The sequence below is a fragment of the Marmota marmota genome, unplaced genomic scaffold, assembly GCF_001458135.2.
Source record: "Marmota marmota marmota unplaced genomic scaffold, marMar, whole genome shotgun sequence".
NCBI classification, from domain to species: Eukaryota; Metazoa; Chordata; class Mammalia; order Rodentia; family Sciuridae; genus Marmota; species Marmota marmota.
The window spans coordinates 2,702,492-2,712,466 of NW_026000140.1; positions in this window are offsets into that span (position 1 = coordinate 2,702,492).

The window sequence follows — 9,975 nt, forward strand, 5'->3', positions numbered from 1 at the left end:
TTAGTGATAGAGCAATAAAGACTATCAAGTATAAAATTAAATTTTTTAAATGTAAATTTTTATAATAATAAGTATGAATATAGTTACATAAAAGGCTTAAATTCCTAGACAATTGATGAAGACTTTGAAAGTAAAAACAAAATTCAAAAAAGCAGATAACATGTATCGCTTAAAGACAATAGATGCATACAATGAAACTAAGAAACAAAATTAATCTTAATTAAGTACTGGAACCTGTCACTCTTATTATTATTTGACAGATCATACTGAAAAAGGAAACCAGGTAGGGCCATATCTAAGAACATAAAGAATTTCAATAATTAGTATAAGTGAGATGCTGAATGGAATAAGGATCAGAGTCAATTTTTATATCCTATAAACAATACACCTTCTTTGCAAACAACCATAGAAAATTGTAACTATTAAGTACTTAGCCAAAAAAGCATCTGACTTCATTCAAAAGTATAAAAATTCTGAGTTTTTTTTGTGTGTATGATCACATTATCTAAAATATTCATAATAAATAAAATTTAAAATATGTAAATAAATAAATAAAACCTAAAGAGTATAGCAAATGTTTAAAAAACAAGCTCCTACGCACTTGAAATAGAACTGGAAACAATACCACTTCCAATGGTTCCAATGAAAACAATACTTAGATACAAATCTAAGAAAACAAGAATTGAGTCTGTATGCTGAAAACCACAGACCCTGGTGAAAGGAAGATCTCGGTCATGGACTGAATGTCTGAGCACACAACACATTAGTACATAATAAAGATGTTAATTTCTAGTAAAAAAAAAAAAAAAGAAAAATATATATAAAAACAAAGAAATTAGAACAGCTCAAACATTTTGAAATAAAGCTGGAGGGATCACACTACCTGTTTTTAAGACTTACCATACAGCTACATTAATCAAAATAATTTGCCGGGCATGGTGGCGCCTGCCTGTAATCCCAGTGACTCAGGAGGCTGAGACAGAAAGATTTCAAGTTCAAGGCCAGGCTGGGTGATTGAGGCCCTGTCTCAAAATTTAAAAAATTAAAAGGGCTGGGGATGTAGCTCAGTGGTAAAGCTCCATAGAGCTCTATCCCCAGTACTAAACAAAAACAAAAAAGCCAAGTAGCTAAGACAATTAGAAGGGGAATGATAAGAGATTAAGTCTCAAGAGTGTTAACCAACATGCCTCAAGCAGAGGATATATATGGCTTACTTGGCTGACTTTTGCCTGTAGTGTCCCTCCCATCTGTCACCAAGTGGCCATGCCCTAAGGAGACAATGATCCAGAATTAGGGGTGTAGAACAGAGACAATTCACTCTGCAGCCTGTGGTAGAGCTGCCTCAGCAGACCTGCAAACCTGCAGAGATAGGTGGGAGGGGGAAGGGGTTGTTCTGCAGCAGTGTCAGTAGAAATGGGACTCATTTAGAAAGTCACCCGCATAAGATCCTGTAAAGTATGCCTGAGAATGCTGAATCTTATTCTAAATTGGGTCAGAAGCCATTGGATGATTTTAGCAAAGGAAAGTCATGAAATGGTTCTTATTATAATAAGTATAATTCTTCAGTGGGATGGCGAGTAAAGTGTGGGATGGCAAGAGATGGTCTCCATTTAAGTGAGAGACTACAGTCATTTTCATCAGGCGACTTGTGGGTTATTTAGTACAAGGTGGTAGTGGGAAGATAGGAATGACTGGATTCTGGGTACAGCTTGAAGCTCAGAGGCAGCAGGATTTGTTAGCAGAACAGATGTAGACCGTGGGAGAAAAAGTTCTGCTGCCACAATCAAGTTGGGCCAGACCACAGGAGGAGCAGCAATGCAGTAAATTCAGCACTGCAGTTTTGGAGGTTTTATTTCTTCTGGTTTAATTGCCAAAAAACTATGAAAATTCAGTTTCACAATAAGCATCAGTCAATCTCAATAAAGGCAATGACAAGACACTATTTTGAAAAACATAGTACTACCAAGCTGAAACTCATGAAAGATCATTATCAACTTTGGTACTTGCTAACTCAGAAAGTTAAAAGAGGCCAGGAAGAAGTCTTTACACCTCTCTGAAAGTAATTAATTTAATTTAATAAAATGACCCCCAAATTAATGTGTGTTGCCAGTTACAATAAAATTAATGTTTCCAGAAACCATCACTTATTTATAGGGGTCTATTCCAGATTTGGTCAATTAACAGTGCAAAAGTATAAAATTTCACAAGGGTTGTGAAAATGTATGTGGATTTTTTTCATGGACATAAAGAGGCAGCGAAGAAGCTGCTTCAGGCATCCAGGCTCATCAAACAGGTTCCCACAGCACCTCACTCTAGATGCAGATACATCTGGGTTCTGCCTAGGAATTCTAGGTCTGCCTTCCTTTAAAGCATTTGAAAGAGAATCACAGACTTTCAGAATGACAGTTTTATAAACCATCTATGGCAAACAGTGTGAATATATTTATAATTAATTTACAATCATTTGTCCAAACTGATTATCCCAGTGATATTTGGAACATTATCCTAGGGCCTCAGCATCAAATAATATTCTGGTGAAATAAATGGTTTTGTCACAATTTTTAAATCTGTGGTCCATGGGAGATCTTCATAAAAAGAAAATATTTTTTCCTTTGCTTTTACTTTGAAAATGGTTTTGGGGTGGTGGGCAGGGGGCAGCTTTCAAAGTAAAATTATGCTGCTAAGATATTGTCTATTCCAAACACATATAGAATAGCAGAGTATGCCATTTTATGTGACAAGATAATAATGATCTTATAGAGAGGTTAGGAGCTCAATTTAGGAACCAGAGTACTTGAATTGGAATATAGTTTCACTACTGGTGTGATTTTGACAAGTTACCTAATCTCTGTGCCTTATTTTTATCAGGGGTAAAGGAGGAATAATAACAGTACCCAACCCAAAGGGTCAAACCTGACACAGTAAAAAGAATTTACAAAATATTATTTATTATTATAATTATGATGATGATGATGCTCATGATTAGGCTTCATTAAAAACAGAAACGGTGGAGGGAGAAAGGGAGGAAGGGAAGAAAAAATGCAATTAAATGGGGAATGAAAGAAGGAAGTAAGGTTTATCTGCCCTTTGGTTTACTTTCAATACCTAACTTGAAACCTAAAACTTCATGTCCTCTGTGCCAAGGTTCTTGCCAATGGAGGTACTTTTAACAAAAGAAGATAACACTTCTCCATGGGCTCCATTTTAAAGTATACAGAACAGAGTGGATTTTCATCCATTTGTCTCAAAGGCAAAGCTTATCTTGAAGCAAACCACAAGGTTACCAATGCCATTGACAGGGACAAGTAAGAAATGGACCAGGGACTGTGGACACAGCTGCCATTCAAATTGTTAACCTCATCTGTGAACCAAAGAATTAAAACCAATTGTGTGTCACTGTAAGATCCTATTCTCCAATACAAAAATCAGTGACATTTCTTCCAATGTCTTGAATGGAATCATGGTGGAAAATCTTTTTCCTTAAGCACTCAACCAGATAAATCTACTTACATCTATACAGGCAAATGAGTTCTATAAGAATGTCTATGTTGTGAGCTCCTTTTATAAGTTCCAAAGGCTGTCAACATGGTTTCTTTGCCAAGAAGAACTTTAACTGAAAGAAAATTCTGGTATTGTGTTCAAAATGGAACACCTGTGATGGTTGGCAATAAAAATTCTGTAGCTTTGGTGAAGAGAGAAGCAACCCTTGACATTGGAATGCGTTGTTGTACAGATTGGTTTGCACTGGTACCAAAGATTTGGCCCACAACACTGAAAGAAGTCTTTTCTGCTGCTGTGAAAGTTGTCAACTTGGTTGGAGCCAGAAATTTGAATCTCCACCTTTTTAAGTAATTTTGTGAAAAAGTGGAATAAGAGTATATATTTTTTCTAATAAATGAGCACTCATTGGCATTCCAGGGGACAAGTCAATACACTTGATTAAACTTCAGAGAAAAAGAGAAAAATAAAAGCCCACTTAGAATGATTTGAAAGCGAGATATTCATTCATTACTTGGCTTACTTGTAAGGCAAATGTTTTTAGCCATGTGCATGAGGTAAATCTTCTGACTGAAAGCACTACTGCTAAAAAATCATGAGTACTTTTTGGCCAACATGCTAAAGGAGGTTCATCACAAGATGAAGTTGAGGCTGACAAATCGTTATCAATTTCTCAGCAGATAGTTCTAAGGAACGTCAGAAACCCTGCTCACCTCTTCCAAAGATCTCTACAGCTTCTTGGGCTTTCATAGAGAAATGGGCATTTTCATCCATTTCTTGTTGAATGTCATTAGTTCAGATTTTATCAGACGTGACTCCATTGCCTTGAGAACTAAGGAGATGAAGCTACCCAAAATCAGCCACAAGAAACTTCTTTTAGTTCTCATGTTCTAATAACAACTTTAACTGAGCAAAGATAATTTTAGTAGTTTATTTTTACACAAATCTTTAAGATAGGACTTTCAGAAATGTTGCTTTTAAACAAAACTAAATATTCATAATATTAGTTTGAGGTCAAAGCTGTCTTACATGTTGCTAAGTCAAAATCAGCTTTGCTAAAAGGAACAACATCAGCCTTATTTTTGGAAATATACCACTGGGAAGAATGGACCACTTCTTCATTTCATTTATACAATTTGGATTTATTTCTACATTTTTCTACTTAGAAGTCATCGATTTTTGTATGATGCCTTCCTGTCCCAAGAGGAAACATACAAACATACAGTCCCACAAAAAAAATATTGAACTGCTTTGTAACTTGCCTTTCTACACATACCAAAATAATCTTTATAAAAATTTTGTCTTTTTAGTTTCTGTTTTTAGACTATAATGGAAAATTGACAAGCAAAGTGATGTAGGTTTCACAGATAAAAAACTGAAAAATTGCTGTAATTCACCATTTCTGAGGTAGTGTAGTAAATTGAGAACGACTGTCATCAAAGTTGATGAATCCCTGGATTTCCCTAGAATACCCATTGCTTACAAAGGCACACTGAGAGAAAGGGAGACCCTAAGACTTAGGGCATGTTTCACATTTGGAATTTATTGGCAACCCTCTTGGAGTTTAAAAGTCTTCAGGATAGTCTGCTCATAGAAGATGTCATATTATAACAGTGGTCCACTTTGCCTTTTGAATATAGCCCTTAGTGCTTATTTTAAAAGGGACGAGTTTTTCCTAACCTGGGGACAGAAACAAGATTACCTTGAGTTATCTGTGCTTCACAGAAAGGAGATGTCTGCCAGAAAATCCAGGAAGAAAATATCTCCCAAATTAATAAGTGAATGCTAACACGCCATCAGGGTGCCCTGGAAACCCTGAGCACATCTGTAATGCAATCCTTGAAGAGCTTCTTCTGTTCTCCCTGATGGGCAGAATCAGAGCCTCAGGGATAGGAGTCCCCTGTGCTTCTCCTTTGCTAGCAAAGCAATAAAGCTTCTTTTTCCTTTTTCTCAAAACTGTGTCCTCATTATTAAATTGGCATGAATTGGCATTGGAGACAAGGACTGAGCTTTAGACAACAATATGAGAATGCATTCATCTTACTAATTTTAACTAACCCAAGTATTTTTACCAAAAGACGTAAGCATTCACTGGGATATCAGAAATGGTTTAAGGCCAAAGGCCTTAACAGGGTCCTGATTGTATAATAATATTTTTCAAATCCTTTTTGATAGTTTAAAGAGGATGTTATAGATACCATTCTACGGAACATAAACTTTGAGCTCACTGAATTTGTTAGCTTAATTTGTGTACTCTTGGGTATATCTGACAATGTCTACATGTTGATGATTTATTTTGCCTTTATCCTGGCTCTCCTGTATATTAGAGTAGCCAAATACCCAAAATGATAAGAGAATTCCAACTGGTAAATGTGCAAAGAATGATAGCATTAGAAAAATTGCCATTTTGAAACTCCTAATGAAATATTTTAGCCAAGAAAAATTGTCAATGGGTTAAACTATTAAATGAAAGTGATCATGAGAAATTTTATAACAGAAGTATCAGACTTTCACCACCTGAATTGATGGATCGAGCTTAGCATCACATAAATGGGACAACCAGATGTTGGAGGTTTCCTGCTGAGACACAATCTGAAGCATCCAGTTCTACCTTACAAAAAAGTTAAGCTATTAAAGCTCCCAGAGCTAACTTTCAATCAAATGTAATACATTAATTTGACTTAGATGCAGCAAACATAGCAAAATCTTTGTAATATTGAATCTGAGTGGTTATTTAATAAACTATTCTAATTTTTATGTATGATTGAAAATTGAATAATTAAAAATAATTCCCACACATAATTGAGAAGCATCTTATATTCCTTTACTGCTTAAACCAATAATAATAATAATAATAAATTTTCCCCTTGTAATACAAAGAAGCTACACAGATCTTAAAACATTATGAGAGATTGACTTTTAAATCTAATGTCTACTAAAGTTGAGACCAGCTTCTCACTGAACTGCATCTTTCAATGAAATTTAGGATCCTGATTATATAATAATGAAATTTAAGAGCCCAAAGTCAATGACCAGAAACAACAGTGCAACTACAGCAGAAACAAATACATATTTGATGGTGACCAATAATGATAACATTTATCAAATATATATTCTGTGTCAGGAGTGGCAGTAGCATACAGATTTGCAACATGGTATTGGATTATGCTATCTGCATGGCCACCACCATGATTGTCCAAGCCCCTGGTTGATCCTGCAACTTATAAAATAAATTTAATAAATTCCTTTTCTGCTCAAACAGCCAGAGTGAATTTCTTGAAACAAACCATATTGACTGTCTTGCTGGAGCAGTTCCCCTTGTAGACTCCTGCAAGGTCAAATCAAGGTCAGCCTCAGAGAGCATAACTGTCATTGTTGCTATGTAGAAAGAAGTCTAAGATTATGCCCTCTCCTGTACAGATCCTGAAAAGTCCTTTTCCCTGAGTATGAGGGGGGACCTGTGAATGTGATGGGAAGTCACATCAGTGACTGGGCTAATCCAAAAGAATGATTATCATGGTGGACTTGGTTTAAATCAAGTGAAAGCCTTAAAAACAAGAGATTCTCCTGCTAGCTTAAGAGATGCAAATAGTCAGGCTGTGCCCTACCTATGGAGAGCAGCAGCCTCTAGGAGCAAGAAACTGAATACTGCCAACAAACACGTGAGCTTGGAAGAGCACTCAACCTCGTTGAGACCACAGCCCTGGTGAACATCTTGGTTGTAGTTCTGTGAGGCCCTGGGCAGAAGACCCAGTTGACCTATGCATGGACTCCTGACTCATGGAAAAGTGAGATAATAAACATTTGTTATTAAAAACAAAATTGACTCTTTTAGCAGAGGAAAAATAATTCAATTTAGATCCTAATGTCAAAGTATCCACCAATATAAATGTCAAACGAATTAATGGATTAACTACCATTAAGTGGTCAGTCACTTCATAGTAATATCTTTAAAATAAAGAAGATGTATCTGATCTCTGAATAGGGAAAGTCTATTTGGATCTTAAGATTCTTTTTTTTTTACATAAAATAAGAGTTTTATAATTTGAAGAATAATATGGTAAACAATAAGTTTGAGATATTTGTAACATCTATGGAACAGTTTGAATATATTTGTGTGGATATATGTTTTACAGGTTATTAAAAACATTGTTCAGTAAAATGGCAAAGCATGTGAATAGAAAATTCACAAAAGAGAAAATATCAGCCAATATACATCTGGGAAACGATTCAAACTCAACAACGAAAAAAAGCCCTCAGGTAATACGGAATTCTCATTTACTTGTTCAATAAAGACCATGAGCCTTCTATGTGCTATTTTAGGTGATAAACGAACAATGGTAAGTCTTTGATCTGCTATCATCTCAACTCTCTCTAGAATTGTCATTAATCTTCACAACAGCCAGTTATATTTTTCACTCCCATCTATTTTCTCTTGCCTGAAAATCTTGTGAGAAGAGTTCATGATGAGGAATGTACTTACAATACAGAGAATGAGAAATGAGCAATTATGCATAATAATTCACAGTGGATAAAAAAACATATGGGAATAGTCAAGTGAAATTTATCAAGCTAATGAGTAAGTGAACAATGGTCAGGAAGTGAAAAAATTAGTTCTTTCCAAATATAAGTTTTAAAAAAGAAAGTTTCTAGGGGGGGAAAAAGACAGACATGCTATTTTGATAAATGTCTATGACTTTCTTACTCAGACTCCAAAATTATTCAGAGGAAATTGCAGCATGTGACAAAAACTCAGATATTCCCTTTACTCCTACAAACTCTGCCTTTGACCCCATTTATCTCCTCTGCAGTAGTGATTTATACTATAAATAAAAGTGTTCCTCGATTGTTGGTTTTCATTTTTAAAACTGACTAATTTATCTTTAATGTGCTGAGGTTGGTCAGCCACTTAATAAGGGTTCACGTCCTCATAGGGTGTGCAGGAGGGAGATTTGCAGACAATTGTAGTAAAGGTGATAAGTTGTACATTGTATGCTGTTACTGCTCTTAGATGCTTAGTATTTTCATGCCAGGGGATCAACGACTTGTTTTAATTTATGCAGTATTTTGTGGGGTATTCTGGCTTCATCTTTAAAAAGTAACAATTAGGTGATGAAGGTAATTAAAATGTGTTTAAAGAAAAAAATATTAAGTTGTGAAAAGACCATGGGGGGGTATTAGTCAAAAGGTACAAAATTTTATTTGGACAGGAGGAATAGGTTCAAGAAATTTATCATACAATATGGTTATGGTAGTTACTAGCAATGTGTCGTATATGAGGAAATTGCTGAGAGCAGCTTTTAACTGTTCTCACCATAAAAAAAGTGATGTTTATAAGGTAAAGTATGCTATATAATTCAATTTAGCCATTCCATATAGATACATATTTCAAAACGTTGTTTGGTATACTGTAAGTTTATACAATTTTTATTTGCCAGTTTAAAATTACTACCTAAAAAACAAATATGTTTTAAATGGTTGGGGATATAACTCAGTGATAGAGCACTTGCCTAGCATACACAAGGTTCTAGGTTTGATCCCCAACACCACAAAGAAATAAATATTTTTAAATAAATTATTTCAGCCTTGTTCTTAAGGAGTTTATTGAAGTAGTCTATTGAGGAAGATAGATAATTCAACATGTTCTTAAAATAACTACTACTTCTGAGGGAAAGTTGTATAATTTGGATAAGTGGAATAATTTGTGGAATCTAGATAATGAATTTACTTATTATGTAAAACATTTAAAATTGTATCACATTTTGAGTTCTAAGCACTAATTCTTTACATTGAACAATCTGATTTGTAATGGGGTTAGATAACATCTACTAAATATGAAATTGAGAAATATAGATTTGGTCCAAAATGCATATATTCAGATATTTTGAAAGAATACTAATTTATCTAAAGTCTCAAAGAAATTAGAAATTATCTGGTGTAAATTTCTGCCCAATCTGAGCCATTACTTCTTTCCCCTGAAATTCTGACTCATTTTAATTTAACCTGGATTTAGTATTAAGGTCACCTCCTTCCATAAAGTGTCTCAGCATATACTTAGTTTACAGCAATAAAGATGGCATTAATCTATAGATATTGCCTTTGTCCCCACCATAAAGAAAAGCGTCAACATATTTTTAAATTGAAAGAAAATCTATTAATTCTAAAACAGATAAATTTCTACCTGAATTAATATTTTATTGACATTTTCAAGATGTCAAAATATTAAAATAGAATCTTAAAATATTTAATTGATGCATGCATGAATTAATAATTTAGGAATATTACATGGGTCACCACAAATGTATTGGCTTAAAACACCCATTTATTATTTCAAAATTCTGTAGGTTAGAAGTCCATATTGTCTCCCAAGACAAAAAGCATGGTGTCAGCCTATTTGGGAAGAAATACACTTCTAGTTACATTCAATTGCTAAGACTGCAATAATAAAGTTCCACATACTGAATCGCTTAAGAAATA